The 15,127-nt window shown below is 49.9% G+C and overlaps 1 protein-coding gene across 1 annotated transcript in view; it reads left to right on the top strand.

The window, feature by feature from the left end:
* The first annotated feature begins 4,164 nt into the window (after positions 1-4,164).
* Positions 4,165-15,127, top strand: part of SH3PXD2B (SH3 and PX domains 2B) — a 75,046-nt gene continuing 64,083 nt past the window's right edge. The window contains exon 1 of the mRNA XM_013005911.2: positions 4,165-4,245. The gene's annotated coding sequence lies outside the window, so the exon portion shown is untranslated. The remainder of the gene's footprint in view (positions 4,246-15,127) is intronic.

The following is a 15,127-nucleotide window of genomic DNA, read 5'->3' on the forward strand; positions in this document are numbered from 1 at the left end:
TGACAGTCATTTTGATAGCATCGTCCAGGTGGAGTGACAGCCTGGAGCCTTGTGAGACTGACCTCCTTCCTTTGACATCGGGCCTTTGAGACACACCCAAGCTGCCTGCGTATCAGCAGTTCATTCCTTCTGACCCGTGGTACGCTGTGTCATGGCGTTTATCCATTCACCCGGAGAAAGACATCTGATTGTTTCCTGTCCTTGGTGATTTTGAAAGAGCTGCCGTTGACGTACATGGTTTTGTGTCGATAGAAGTTGTCCTTTCTCTTGAGTAAACACTGGAGCGTGTGTGGCACTGCTGGGTCATCGGTTAAGTATGTTTAACTTCATAAGAAACGGCCCGGCAGTTTCCCAGAGTGGCTGTGCCCTTTCGCACTCCCTCCCTTGGTGTACGAGAGTTCCGGTTGCTCCATATTTTCTTGCACACTTATTGTCGTCAGCACTTTTTCTTTCAGACGTTCTCATTAGTGGTGTGGTGGCTCGTCATTGATTCCCCTGTCCTTCCTCCAGTGATTATGAATGTTGACCATCTCTTCTTGTGCTTATTTGCCAGCCATATATCCTCTTTGATGAATTGCTTTCCCGTTCCATTTTTTTTAATTGAGTAAATTGTTTTCTTACATTAGAGTTTCAAGAGTTGTCTATAAAACAATCTGGTTGCAAAGGTGTCCTTTTGGGGATCTGTGTTTTGAGGGTTAGCCCACAGAGACCCCGTTAGACACCTTTAGTGTCATTCCCAAGGAAGATGACTTGTCCTTAGGTGCCAGCAAGTCAGTTGCTACTTCAGCGACCCTAGGTACAGCATGAAAGGCCGCCCGGTCCTGTGCCGTCCTCACAGTTGTTCTTGTGTTTGAACCCGTCGATGCAGCCACTGTGTCGATCAATCTTGTTGAGGGTCTTCCTCTTTTTCGCTGCCCCATTACTTTGCCAAGCAGGATGCCCTTCCCTAGGGGTGTTCTCTCCGCAAAACATGTCCAAAGTATGTGTAGCCAAGCCTCCCATCCTTGCTTATCAGGAACACTCCGGCTGTACTTCTTCTGAGACATTCGTTGGTTCTTTTGCCAGCCCACGGTACTTTGGATATTCTTTACCAGCATCACTTCTTCTTGGGCTTTTCTTATTCACTGTCGAACTTCCATAGGCACACGAGGCAACTGGAAATACCGTGGCTTGGGTCAGGCGTCCCTTAGTCTTCAAAGTAATATCCTGGCTTTTTCAACACTTCAAAAGAGGTCTTTGCAACAGATTTAGCCAATGCAATGCTTCGTTTGACCTCTTGGCTGCTGCTTCCAGGAGCATTGATTGTGGATCCAAGCACGACGAGATCCTTGATAACTTGCGTCTCTTCTCCTGGGGCTTATGAAGGGGGTTCAAACCATTTACGGGAAAATAGAACTAAAGGAGAATGGAGGTTTTCCATGAACCCTTAGAAGACTCTTTGATAAACTCTGCAGGAAGTCTGCTTTTAATCCCTTAATGCCAAGCTTCTGGGCCTTACTTGGATTTTGAGTATAATCTAAGCACCAGGGTCTGATATGCAGGACTCGCCTTGGTTCCACGTAACAGAAAGTCACTCACATTGGATCAAGCAAGAAAGGGAATGTTTGAGCTCCTTTCAGGGAGGCGTCCAAGATTTTGTCCGGGAACTCAGATGGCGTCACACGCTTAGGTTTCTCTTAGTTCTGCTTTCTTCTGGGTGGGCGACACTCCCCACGTGGGAACTCCCGTTTCATCTTCCAGCAGACCAGTGCAGTGGGGAAAGGCATTCTGGGATAGAGTCTCCCGGGCCTGGCTTGGGTGATGTGCCCACCCTTGAACCAGTTATCATGGCCCTGGGATGCATGCACCCCAACCCCGCACCCCCGGCGCAGAGGTTAGAGGAAGAAAAACTAGTGATTCTCCAAGAGAAATCAGGCCTTGCACTAGCCCCCAAAGAAGCCTGGTGGTGGTGCAGTATTAAGCACTTGGCTGCTAACTGCAAGGTCGGAGGTTCCAACCTACTAGCCACTCGATTAAGAGAAAAGACAGGGCGGTGTGCTCCCCCAAAGATAAGGAAGGCCCCTGGGGGAGTTCTCCTCTGCTCCGGGGGGTCCTTATGAGTTGACATTGACTCTGTAGCACACAGTAACATTTCTCAAAGATGGGGGTGCGGGGGGGCGGGGGGGGTGCCTGGTGAGCAGATCCCGTGGGAGAGAAAGTAGTGCCGTGTGGTTCTCACTGGCTGATGTGGAAACCCAAGCTCTCCCCAGCCCCGACGTCCTGCTCTGGGACAGTTCCCATTAAAGAAGTTCCATCTGGGCGGAACAAGGCAGGCGCCTGACTTTCTTGCAGTGGTTGAATCCAATAAGCCAATTAGGCTTGTGTCAGGCTTGTAAATAAGAGACCAAGAAGGAATTGTGTAAGCAGAATATGGTGTCTCCAATTATGGGCGTATGCTTTTGATGGTTTTAAAAAACAAAAACAGAAACCTTGCTGCTCTCTCATTTTTATTTTCTCCACTTTTAATCCCCACTGGCAGTGTCCTGGACAGATTGTCATCCACGTGTTGTCTCAACATCCCCAGGGATGGGCCCTTTAGTGAGGCGGTTACCATTCCTGGGCCCCAGCTTGCCCATCTAGAAGGTGAGACCATGGGCTTAGCTGAGTTCTGTGGTCCGTTCCGGGTCTATTCATGCCATCAGTCGCTAGCCGAAAGCTTAGAGGTTCTAGCCCACCCAGAGGTGCCTCAGAAGAAAGGCCTGGTGATCTTCCATTGAAAAGGCGGTGGCGCTCAGTCCTCCCCTGACTCACTGAGGGTTGCCATGAGTTGGAGTCACCTGGGCAGCAACTGTCACTTCTCACTGCCACTCTAGCTGCCCTAAGCTTCCATCTGTGGCACATGTTCCACCTGGCAGCCAGAGGGTCTCAAACCAAAAGCCAAATTCACTTCCATCGAGTCTACACCGACTCATAGCAACCCTGTAGGACAGGGTGAAACTGCCCCCGTGAGTTTCTAAGACTAACTCTTCACTGGAGTGGAAAGTCCCATCTTTCTCCCTCGGAGCAGCAGGTGATTCGAACTGACGACCTTTTGGTTCGCAGCCCAGCTGGTAACCAGCACGCCACCAGCACTCCTCCAGAGGGGACATAGGGATATGAGTATTTCCTTAAAAAGACATTGACCCCTGGCACACACCTCCCACCACCCCCTAAAACTCGGTAGTGAAATAAAATCCAGGCTCCTCGGCCAAGCCACTCCTGCCTGTGGCCCTATTTCCCCACCCCTGAGGTCTGTCCTGCGACAATAGCCTTCCTGTTCTCAGACATGCCTGGCATTCTCCAGCCTCCACTGCGTGTTTTGTTCCCACGTTTCTCTCTGCCCAGAAGCTCTTCCCTCCTTGTTGGGGGCTCCTCATCCATCAGGGCTCAGTTCAGATGTTGTTTGCTCAGAGAGGCCTTCCCTGCCAAGACCACCCCCACCCCCACCCCCACCATCCTGCTCTGCCAGAGCAGGCGTGGGCATTCTTCCCAGTGTCTCGTGAGAAATCACAGTTGTGTGCTCTGGGCTTGTTGGCCACCCTGCTGCCCATCTTCCTACCCCCCAAGGGCAGGCCCAAGACCTGCCTTGCTCCACCTGCCAGAGGTCTGGTACACAGTAGGTGCTTCATAAGTGAGGTAGAGTGAGTGAGTGAATGATTGGTAATCATTCATAGCCTCCAGAGCTGGATTTGAAGACCTCTTTGTAATAAAACATCCTGGTGGCGTAGTGGTAACCAATTGGGCTGCTAATCAAACGGTCAGCAGTTTGAAACCAGCAGCGGCTCTATGGAAGAAAGACCTGACTTGTCTCGGAAACTCATAGGAACAGGTCTACTCTGTCCTATGGGGCTGCTGTGAGTCCGTATCGACTCGATGGGTTGAGTTTTGGGGTAAGGCTTATGACCTCTGATCTGGTCTTCACTTCACCATCCATTGCCTCTTCCCCTGGTCTCCTCTCCTCTCCTGCTGTCTAAATCCTCCCTGCCCCTCACGGCACACCATGGTGACTCCAAGCTCAGAGAAAGCAAGTCCCTTCTCCAGAGTCAAACAGCCGGAGATTCAAGCCTAGCTCCGCCCAGTGCAGCCCTGCGGCAGAAAGACCCCTTGGTGTCAACACACATCTCCTCTCTCTCTCCCTCTCTGCAGGTCTACATCATCCGGGTCACGTGGTCCAGCGGCTCCACGGAGGCCATTTACCGGCGCTACAGCAAGTTCTTTGACCTGCAGGTAAGAACTCGTGCAGGGTCTCTGCGAGTCGAGTCGCAGAGGTGGGGAGTGGTCTCATTGGCATCACTTTCCTCCAGAACTTCAGAGCCCCGCTCCTCGCCCACACTGGGTGCACTGGGTGCTTTCTATCTTCCTGGACTTCACAGTGCCATCCGTGACTTGGGGGACAGACACTGTGTTTCATTTTTGCATGGCTCTTGGCTCTGCTCTTCAGTGCCCTCCACCTCCGTTGAGGGCCAGGTGGAAACCCATTCCCCGTGGCTCTGGTGTGCCCATTTTGACCAGTCACCCAGGTTTGCTGGTGAGCCCCGTTTGCAGCGTGTTCAGATGCTCATCTCCAGGGAAGAGCCGAGGCTGGAGGGAACATGTGGCTCTGTTTTACAACCACAGAACAGAGGGTCTACTCCACGTAGGAGCCATGAGCAAGGTAGGGGTGTTCTGTGGATCCTCAGAGCAGAAAATGCAACAGTGCAGACTGGCAACCAAATGGCCCTCTGGGGATCAGGCAACTCCCACGGTACGTGTCACTGCAGCTCAGGACCTCTCCTCAGACATGCTTCACCTTCCCAGCAGCCTTTGCAGACTCAGACCAGCCTACTGTACCTGCCCAGGCTCCGCAGACAGCACTTGGACCACCCAGTCTTTCTGCCCTTCCCTGCCGCCATGGCACTGGAGTTCCTGGGTGCCAACTTGGTCCAGGAAAGGGCATCTGATTGTTCCAAGTGTCTGGTCAGGTGCCCATCCAGGGGGTGGGAGGTCATTGGTGTAGCAGCATTGGGAGGAGTGGCTTGGCTGAACGATAGGGAGCAAGCCGTGGATACGCTTGTATGAAAGCCTGTCCTCGCTGCCACTCTAAAGCACTGTAAGCCAGTGGCATGTAAGACGCGTGGTACCCACAACTTCTGTCCCTGCAGCTTGTGGGGCTGAAGGTGTGGCTTCTGAGGTGACCTCAGTGATCAAGCTTTGGGACCAGCATTCCCACACAACGGCACCTGGGCCAGCAGAGAGGTGGCCTGGGTTCCAACAGAGCTTCTTGTCGCAGCTCAGTGTCCACCTTTGGCCAAATCACTGAATGTTTCTGAGCCCCAATTTCCTCAGCCTCACCGGGGAAAGGGGACAAAAGCACTTCTGTCCTCTGCTTACCTTAACTGTTCAATGAGACCTGCCTCCCCAAGCCCAGACACTGTGTGCGTGCACGTGTGTTCCCTGTCATCGGCTCTCCCCTAGCATGGAGGTGGCTTATGCAGGGTGACATCCTGCGGGGATTGGGGACCGGGGTTTGGTTGCTGATATCCGTGGCTTAAAGCCTGCTGACTCCCTCCTTCTCCTGTTCTGACTCATGTTTTTGCTTCAAGCACAAATTAAGACTCGGGTTTGCTTGCTCCGCCAACCTTGGCAAGAGCTGGGCCTCGCAGTCAGGGAACCGGCTGCCTTTGGGCTCCCTCCCGTAGCGAAGCCGTTGCAGGCGGGCCTTGGCCAGCTGTAAAGCCTCCCAGATGGTCTCTGCAGAGGGGCGGTCGTGGAATTGCTGGTCCTGGAACCAGCCTTTCCCCCAAACCCCAGGGTAGAGATCGGGAGCGGGCGGAGCTGCAGCAGCTGGAGCCAGCTGTTAGCGAGGGTGGGAAGACAGGCTGGGGGCTGGCGGAGTGCGGCCTCAAAGGCCCAGAGTGAGGTGATTTCATGACTCCAGCCCCCTTCCCTCCCTCCTGCCTGGCGAGGAGCCTTGGGTTTTTTTCTTTTCTTCAGAAGTAGCCTGGATCCAAGACTGAGGAGAGGGTGGTACCATCACAGAGAAACAGTTAGGCCCGTGTGGTGTGATGGAAAAAGCAGGGGACTCAGTCAGGAGACCTGGGGCTGAGCCTCCACCAGTGGTGTGGCTGTGGGCACACCCCTGAACCCCTCGGCCCTGAGTGCACACTTGGGTGGCATGAGACGATGAAAATGGCAGAAATAGCTGGTTTTGACGGAGTGCTGGCTCTGGGCTTGGTCCTGCTAAGCCTCTAAAGCAGTGGTTCTCAACCTGTGGGTCACGACCCCTTTGGGGGTCGAATGACCCTTTTACAGCCCGATTCATAACAGTAGCAAAATGACAGTTATGCAGTAGCAACAAAAATAATTTATGGTTGGGGGGGTGTCACCACCACATGAGGAACTGTATGGAAGGGTTGGGACATTAGGAAGGTTGAGAACTGCTGCTCTAGGGGGAGTCATTCATTTCTTCCCAACAAGAAGCTTATCACGTTACACAAATGAAGGAGCCAGAGCTCAGTGGTCCCATTGTTTGCCCACATCCACTCAGCTAGGAAGGGTCAAGACTCAGATTTGAACTTGGGCAGGCGGGCAGCGAAGCACAGCTCTAAGCCCCTCCTGTGTCTAGTGTTCCTCTCTCTCTGGTGGCTACTTCACAGAGCCCCTGTGGAGAGGTCAGCCCATAAAAACAGCAGATTGGAGGTCACGGGCTGGGAACCATTGCAAACGATGGGAATTCCAGAACATTTCATTGTGCTCATGCGGAGCCCTGATAAGAGACCAAGTGGCAGTCCTTCAAACAGAAGAAGGAGACACATACCGAGTGATTTAAACTCAGGAATGATGTGTGTCAGGATTGCAATTCAGTCTGTGTGCAAAGCAGGTAATCAGAGAAGGCAGACCATAGAAAGAAGAACGCGGCATAAAGATCAGAGGAAGGCTTATTAACAACCTGCATTATGCAGGTGACGCAGTTTTGCTTGCTAAAAGCCAAGAGGACTTGAGGGGCTTACTGATGAGAATAAAACAGGCTTTGGGGTGGATTCCACCTAAACATGAAAACAAAAACCCTCACAACTAGACCAGTCAAGACCATCAGATTAAGCGAGGAAAGATTGAAGTTGTCAAGGATTTCATTAGACTTGAATCTATAACCAGTGTTCATGGAAACTGCAATCAAGAAGTCACGTGATATCGGGCAAATCTGCAAAACACCTCTTCAAAGTGAAGAGCAAAGATGTCACTTTGAGGACAGAGGTGACCCAAGGCTCGTATGCATGGGTGAGCTGGCCAACGAATCAGGAAGACCAGAGGTATGCATGGGAGAGCTGGCCGACGAATCAGGAAGACCAGAAGTATGCATGGGAGAGCTGGCTGACGAATCAGGAAGACCAGAGGTATCCAGAGAAAGCTGGCCGACGAATCAGGAAGACCAGAGGTATGCATGGGAAAGCTGGCTGACGAATCAGGAAGACCAGAGATATGCATGGGCGAGCTGGCCGACGCATGGGAGAGCTGGCTGAGGAATCAGGAAGACCAGAGGATGACTGAAGTTGAATGATGGTGCTGATGAAGGGCATGGAAAGCACATAGGCTGCCAGAATAAGAAGCAAGTATGTCCTGGGAGAATTACAGCCAGGATGCCCCCTTGGAAACAGGATGGCAAGACTATGACACAGCTACTTTGGACAGGTCAGCCCTAGGAACCAGTCCCAGGGGAAGAACATGCTTGATAAAGTAGAGGATCATCGCAAAGAGGAAGACCCTCAATAAGATGGATTGGCACAAAAGCTGCAACCATGGCAATTATGAGGATGGCACAAAAACAGTGTTTCATCTGTTGTACATAAGGTCATGTGTGTCAGAAGCAGCTCAATGGCGCCTTACAACAAAACCAACAGAGGCAGCGGGAGAAGGGGAAGGGGGTTGGCTGCTAATGGGCACAGAGTTTCTTGGGTGGGGGTGGGGTGAAAATGTCCTTACGAGTAGATTGTAGTGAAGGTTGCAGCAGAACCAAGACCATTGCCATCTAGTCAATGCTGACTCACAGAGACCCTCTTGGGTTTCCAAGGCTGTAATCTCTTGTTAACTTTTCATTGTGAACTGGGTGAAGGTTACAGAGAAGATCATCATTTTTATATTAAGCAATTCACATACATTTTGCTGCAACTCATTCATTGCGATCCCTTCTGTGTAACATCATTTGTCCTGCTTTCTCCCTGTGTTTCCTGTTTCCATTTCCCCTTCTTTCTTAACCCTCCTGAACTTTGTCTTTGGGTAAGAGCTTCCCTTTGGATCTTCAGTGGTTGACTGTTTTACAGCATGCGTACTTCCGTATGTTAATGTTCCCCTGAGCTGAAAATTGAGCCATTGGGTGAGTTGATTTCCAGACTTGAAGAATGACTAAGGGCCATAGTCTAGGAGTTCGATCAGTCTCTATCGGACCAGTAAGTGTGTGTGTCCGTCTGTTTTATGACCTTGAGATTGTTACATATTTTCTCCCACTCTATCCAAGACCTGAAATGTAACAGTAGTTGGGCACCATCTAGTTCTTCATGCCTGAGGGTCATGGAGATGGGTGTTTGCATGAGATAAAGACGAATAGTTGTACTTTATATGGCTGTTCATGAGGTTTTAAGATGACAGTCATTGCTCATCAAAGTAAGATATGGTCTTTGTGGAAGGCTTTAATCTTTACAGAAGCTGACTAGCACATTTTTCTCACCCTTATGTATTAAAACATTGTGAATATACTAAAAAACATTGAGTTGTATACTTCCAAATCACTGGATTTTTAAAAGTTTCATTGATATATAATCCACGTATCATACAACTCAGTAGTTGAATCATATTCACAGAGCTGTCCAATCATCACCACATTCAATTTTAGAATCTTTTCTTCTTTCTTGCACTCATTGTTAGCTCCCTTTCCCCCCACCTTCCCTTGCTGTACCCTGAAGACACTAATACTCCAGTTACTCTCTCTGTAGATTTACCTTGAGTTTCATATACAGAGAAGCATATCAGAAAAAGGGGGGAAAAACAGTGATAACAAGATAAAACAGAGGGAAAAGCTCAATAAAAAAGAAAGCAGAAAATATTAAAAATTGGAGCAAATTTAAAATGGGTCAAAAGGGAGAACAAATGATACGATGTTAAATTTTAACCTAACTGCATCTGGAGTAAGCCCTTTCCCATGCACTCTGTCTGATAGCAAGGCTGTTCACATGCCCGGGCAGGGTTGGAGGGGATTCACTCAAGATAGTCCAAGTGGAGACACTGCACATAGATTTGGGGTTTTCACTGTCATCCACAGACCTTCCGAAAACTGGGTGCTCAGAAAATTAAGTTCTGATACATGCCCTCCTCCAATCTTAAATTTTATTATTTATAATTCTTGGCTCACACAGTGCTGCTTCTGTGTGGACTTAATTGACACTTGTGTGAAGCTGGTTTGACTAAAGAAACAAATCGAGTGGCACTCAAATATGTGTAAGAAAGCACTTTATATCAAGAAGTAGTTATATACCAGGAAAACATCCCAGCCCAACTCAAGTCCACACATCCAATACTAGTCTATAAAATCCCTCTTGAAACGCACAGAGTCACAAGCAATGGTGCAGAATGCAGGACTATCACAGGCCAGTAGGTGCAAAGTCTTGTGGATCCAATGGCGGTGGAAGCATCACAGGGCTCAGGCAGCATCAGAGTGGCTCACCAGCAGAAAGGTAAAGGCAGAGAGAGAAGGGAGGTTCCCAGGGCCCTTATGAGAAGGCCAAGCCAACAAGGAGGTACCATTAGGCTTTGACCGGGTTAACAAGCTAGACTCTACCCCTACAGTTCTATATATCAAATAGGCAAGACATTATGTAACTACCACACACCTCACTTAGATACTGCTTGGTTTGAGACAATCCTTTAAGATCCCAGACAGCTGGGCACCATCTGATTTCTTCACCACACTTTGCTGTAAGATCCATAACCTAGGGATCTCTTCATGAGGGCAAGTCTTGAGTAGGGCATGTCCTAAGAACTAACTGTTCTTAGATTAGAGCTACAGTTAAGTGTGAGCTCAAAATCCATTCGTATATCTGCAGTTTATATATGCCCCTAGTTCACATTACACATGTCATTATCCTGTTAATGGGGAGCATTATAAATCATCCCCATAAGGCAGATGGTAATTCTATTGATAGACTCATTAATTTAGCCAATGATATAAACCACTGGATTTGATGGCTGATAAAATGTTAAGGCCAATAAATAAATAGTGAGGGGAAAGTCAGAAATATCACTACCAAAAGATGTATAAGATCTTTACAGAAAGCAAACTGCTGAACACTATTTGGGCAGTGACTACGGGCTAACGGGTACAGGGTTTCTTTGGGGGCGATGAAAACGGTCGGATTAGTTCGTAGTGATGGCTGCACAGCCACATGAATATAGGTATGTGTTGCCTACCGGCCATGGTGCAGTGTGTGAACTCGGGCGGTATGTGATTTGGCTGATCAGATTAGCGAAAAGCCTGATGGGCACCTACTGCTAGTCACCTCGCTGCTGCTGCTGCTACCGGAGCAGGTGGCAGAACCAGAGGCGCGGGCAGCAGGGCAAGCAGAGCTAGGGGAAGCCTTCAGGAATGGGGAGGGGGCGGCGGGAGCAGAGCGGCCGGGCCCTAAGCCCATACTGAACGGAAAAGCAACTCTCCTTTGATTTACTATTTCCTCCTAATGGTTGAGAAGTCTCTAAACCCACACTCTTGCAGCCTGGGACCATGAGTGGGCTTAGGTGGGTGGCAAGAGTGTGAGTTTATTGTCTTCTAAACCATTAGGAAGAAATAGTAAATCAAAGGGGAGTTGCTTTTCCGTTCATTAAAAACAGTACTAAAAGCCGTATGGGACCCCAGACCTACATGCCGTCAGATGCTGTCCAGATGGAGTGAAGGGACGCCCACCTGTCTACGGAAACCCCTGAATTGTTCGCTCTGAAGAGGGTGCTCTGTGACTCTCACTGCCACTTTTTAAAGCGGTGATGTGTGTGAGAGCAGTTTCTGGCTTGCCAGGCACTGAGGGAACACCAGCTGGTGGGATTACCAGTGGGCCCAGTGGAGTTCGGAGTTGGCAGAGGGTAAGAGGATGAGATTGTGTCAGTTTAATAGAATGGTTAAGGGCCGGGCTTTTGAGTCAGACGGAGCTAGGCTTTGATCCAAACTCTGCCACTCGTGGGCCGTGAGAGCTTGTTTTAGTCAGGACCACTTTGGTTGCAGATGACAGAATCCCAAATCAAGATGGATTGCCGGGGAAGACCGTTGATTGCTAAACAGAATGGCAATGTGTTAAGGTATTTGGCTTCAGGTTTCGCTGGAGCCAGGGCCTACTGTGACAGCAGTGCTCTCTCTCCTGCTATTTCTTGACTTTGTCTGTGTTCCGGCAGAATGTCCTGCTGTGGTGGTGGCTGGGCTACACCTGGTAGAACAGGGACCCAGGGGGAGGGGAGCACACACCCCTAGCCCGTCGTGGTCATGTGGCCGGCCAGCCAAGAACTGCGTGGGAATCATCAATTGGAGGCATGTCGTCTAATCGAGGGGCGGGACACACCTGAGGAAGGCAGAGAACTGCTACCCAACATGGGGAAATGGCCATTGGGTAACAAAACAGTCAATGTCCCTTTCAGGGTAGCAGGGCATTCAGGCGCAGGAAACTGCAGAGACTTCTGGGGTAGAAGGAACATGACCCCGCTTCCTTTGGGGACCAGCAAGGTCACCAGTGAGATGGTCCCTTTGATGCCGATGGCACTTGGTGACCAGAATGCCCTAGAGCTGAGTGGATAAAGACAGAGGTCAGGAAATGCACTTCTGTTGAGCCCCACAGTAATGCTATCAGTGAACCGGAACTGCGCCAGGCACCCATTGTGTTTGCTCTCTCACACAACTCTCACAAGTGTGAAGTTAGTATTGTGTCTGTTTCACAGATGGGAAAACGGAGGTCTCAGAGTCAGGGTCTCATTCCCTGTGTGGCTGAGTCGGAAACCAGTGCTCCTAACCACCTCCCTGCCTCCTCACTGTCTATTATGGCCTTTGAGTCTAGAAGGCTTGTGTTAGGCAGGGATCACTAGAGAAACAAAACCGGGACATTTATGATTTTTAGATAGATAGATGATAGATAGATAGATAGATAGATAGATAGATAGATAGATAGATAGATAGATAGATAGATAGATACAATGGAGGAATGTAACAGCTAATTAGTCCACACGGCAGTACAGAGGGCTCAGTTCAACTCACTTCTGTGCAACAGTCAATAAACTAGAAGTCCTTCAACTCACAAGGGCCGATGGGTCCAAGGTCAAGGAAGCAGACAACTTAGTCTTCCCTTGGGCAATGCAGGCAGAGTCCACCCACAGGCAGCAAACAACAGGGCAGGTCACCAACAGTCATCAGCTTAGGAACTTAGCAGAGCAGGCCCAGATGGAATATCGAACCCAAGCAATACAAGATGACAGGATCCACCAGCCTCAAACTCAAATAGTGTACACACCAGCAGCGTGGCGAAGCAGGTATCGAAGGAACCTTAAGCTCCTGTGACAATCCACAGGTTGACGGTCCCACAGGTAGTGTAGCTCACAAGTTGAGGCAGAGAACTAGCTAAAGCAGCCATTCGCTGGTCTAGTCACCAGAGAGCAAGAGAGAAGGGCAGGCCTTGCTGAGCCATTTATCTCTTTGCCTTCCATTCAAACTCCCACATGATTAATCCCACGTTTCTATTGGCCAGATTGACACAATAAACCTACCTATCACAGGGCTGCTAGTAGCTACCCATATTTAAGGTCTACTTGGTACCTTCCCGTAAGATGTGGGTAGAGCTTGCCCTGGGTGGGGGGTGGGGAGGGGCTGATTCGGAGTGTAACAAGCCTTTTGCCACAGTTCTCAGATATGTGAGGGTCTACTTTATACCCCCATGTGACCTCTGCCCTCAGTGTTTCCACCACATCACTGTGTCCTCCAGGTCAAGGGTCATGACTGTCACTGGTGCAAGGACTTCCTTCACGGAAGGCACAAGTCAGTGCTGAGTTGGCCCTGGGGACCCAAAGGGATCTACTTTCTACAAAGCCCTCAGCCTGGTGGGGACTCCCAAAGCCCTGCTATCGAGTCCATTCCAACTCACAGCAACCCCATGGGGCAGGGAAGAACTGTCCCATCGGATTCCGCCACTGTAACTCTTTACCAGAGTAGAAAGCCACATCTTTCTCAGGGAGTGGATTCAGCTAGTGGATTCCACCTGATAACCTTATGGTTAGCAGCCCAACCTATAACCACTATGCCACCCGGATTCCTAGTGGGGACAGACATGTGTTATTCTACCAGTACCAGCTGCTGACTCACCGCGACCCCAGTTCATCAGAGGAGTTCTGAGCTTCATAGCATTTGCAGTGGCTTTCTCCAGGCCTTTCTCTCAACGCACCTCTGCATAGACTCGAACCACCATCCTATTGGTACATTAACGGTTTGTACCTCTCAGAGTCTCTTAACACACCAAACCCACTGCTGTCTCTGCCTCGGAGTCACCCTGTCGGACAGAGTAGAACTGCCCCATGGGGTGGTAATGGACACAGCCAAAGCTTTTCCTCCAGGAGCAGCCAGTGGATTCAGACTGCTGACCTTTCAGTTAACAGCTGAGAACTTGACCACTACACCATCAGCATTCCTTCTGTGTGCGTGTGTTTGTGTCCATCCATCTCTCCCTTACACTTACACTCACATGCACACACATCCACACACACACACATACAAAGTTGATTCCAACTCAGAACTGAAGTGCTGAGATTGAGGACTGACCACAGTGCAGAATTCTGGTGCTCAGTCCTGCTCCACCCTGAAGATCAGACCATGAAAACCTACTGTGCTTTCAGAAACAGATCTCCAGGGCATTCTTCCTAGTCCACCTCAGTCCAGAAGCTCAGCTGAAACCTGCTCAGCATCATGGTAACACACAAGCTCCGCTGACAGATGGGTGGTGCATGAAGTGCACCGACTGCCCAAGTGAAAGTCTGAGCTTTGGGCCAGAGACTGTACTCCTGTAAACACTAAACACTGTAAAGAGGGCAGGGCAGCCCTACTTATCCAGCTTCCGACACTGCTCTGGCCTGCACCATTGTCTCCTGACATCGACGTGTGGCTCCCCATGTTGTGCACACTCACTCTTCCCTTGAAAAGCTTCTACTACAGGATGGTACGTAGCTAAGAAGTTGGTGGCGTAGTGGTTACACAGTGGGCCATGCCCAGCTCCGTGGGAGAAAGATTTGGCTTGCTACACTCATAAACAGTGACAGTCTCGGCAACGCACGGGGGGTGGGGGGTCGTTCTGAGTCAGCATTGACTCGATGCAGTGAGTTTGGTGTGGGTTGACCCTTCTCGTCATCGAGTCCATTCTGACTCATGGTGAGCCTGTAGGACAGGGTATAACTGGGTTTCCGAGACTAGCTCTCTACAGGAGTAGAAAGTCTCCTTTTTTTCGTAGGGGGCAGCTGCTGAACTTGAACTGCTCACCTTGTGGACCATCGCTCAGCCCATAACCACTCTGGCACCAGGGCTCCTTTCCACAGTTACCAAGTAAGCTGGATGCCATGAGCCGACTTCCACTCATCGAGACCTGTGTGTGTCACAGCAGAACTGTGTTCCCTCGGGTCCCCCATAGCTGGTCTCTTGGAATTATATCGGCAGGCCTTTCTTTCGTGGTAGCACAGTGTGGATTTGAGTCTTAACGAAATCAAACCCACTGCCATCAAGTCTATCTGACTTACCTGGACTCTAAAAATGGAGTAAAATTGCTCCGGAGGATCTCTGAGAGGATACATGTTAACAGATGCAGACAATGGCGGCTTTCTCCCGTGAAGCGGCTAGTGGGTTCAAACCGCCAATCTTGCCATTAGCATCCCAATGCTTAACCCATTGAACCACCAGCGTCCCTTCACTTTTTTACTAGGCGGGGGGAAAGATTTTTTTTAAATCATTTTATTGGGGGCTCATACAACTCTTATCACAATCCATACATACATCAGTTGTATAAAGCACATTTGTACTTCCATTACCCTCATCATTCTCAAAACATTTGCTCTCCACTTAAGCCCCTGGCATCAA

The sequence above is a fragment of the Echinops telfairi genome, unplaced genomic scaffold (genome assembly GCF_000313985.2).
Source record: "Echinops telfairi isolate 266 unplaced genomic scaffold, ASM31398v2 ScPeMD7_7469;HRSCAF=8507_0, whole genome shotgun sequence".
Taxonomy (NCBI): Eukaryota; Metazoa; Chordata; class Mammalia; order Afrosoricida; family Tenrecidae; genus Echinops; species Echinops telfairi.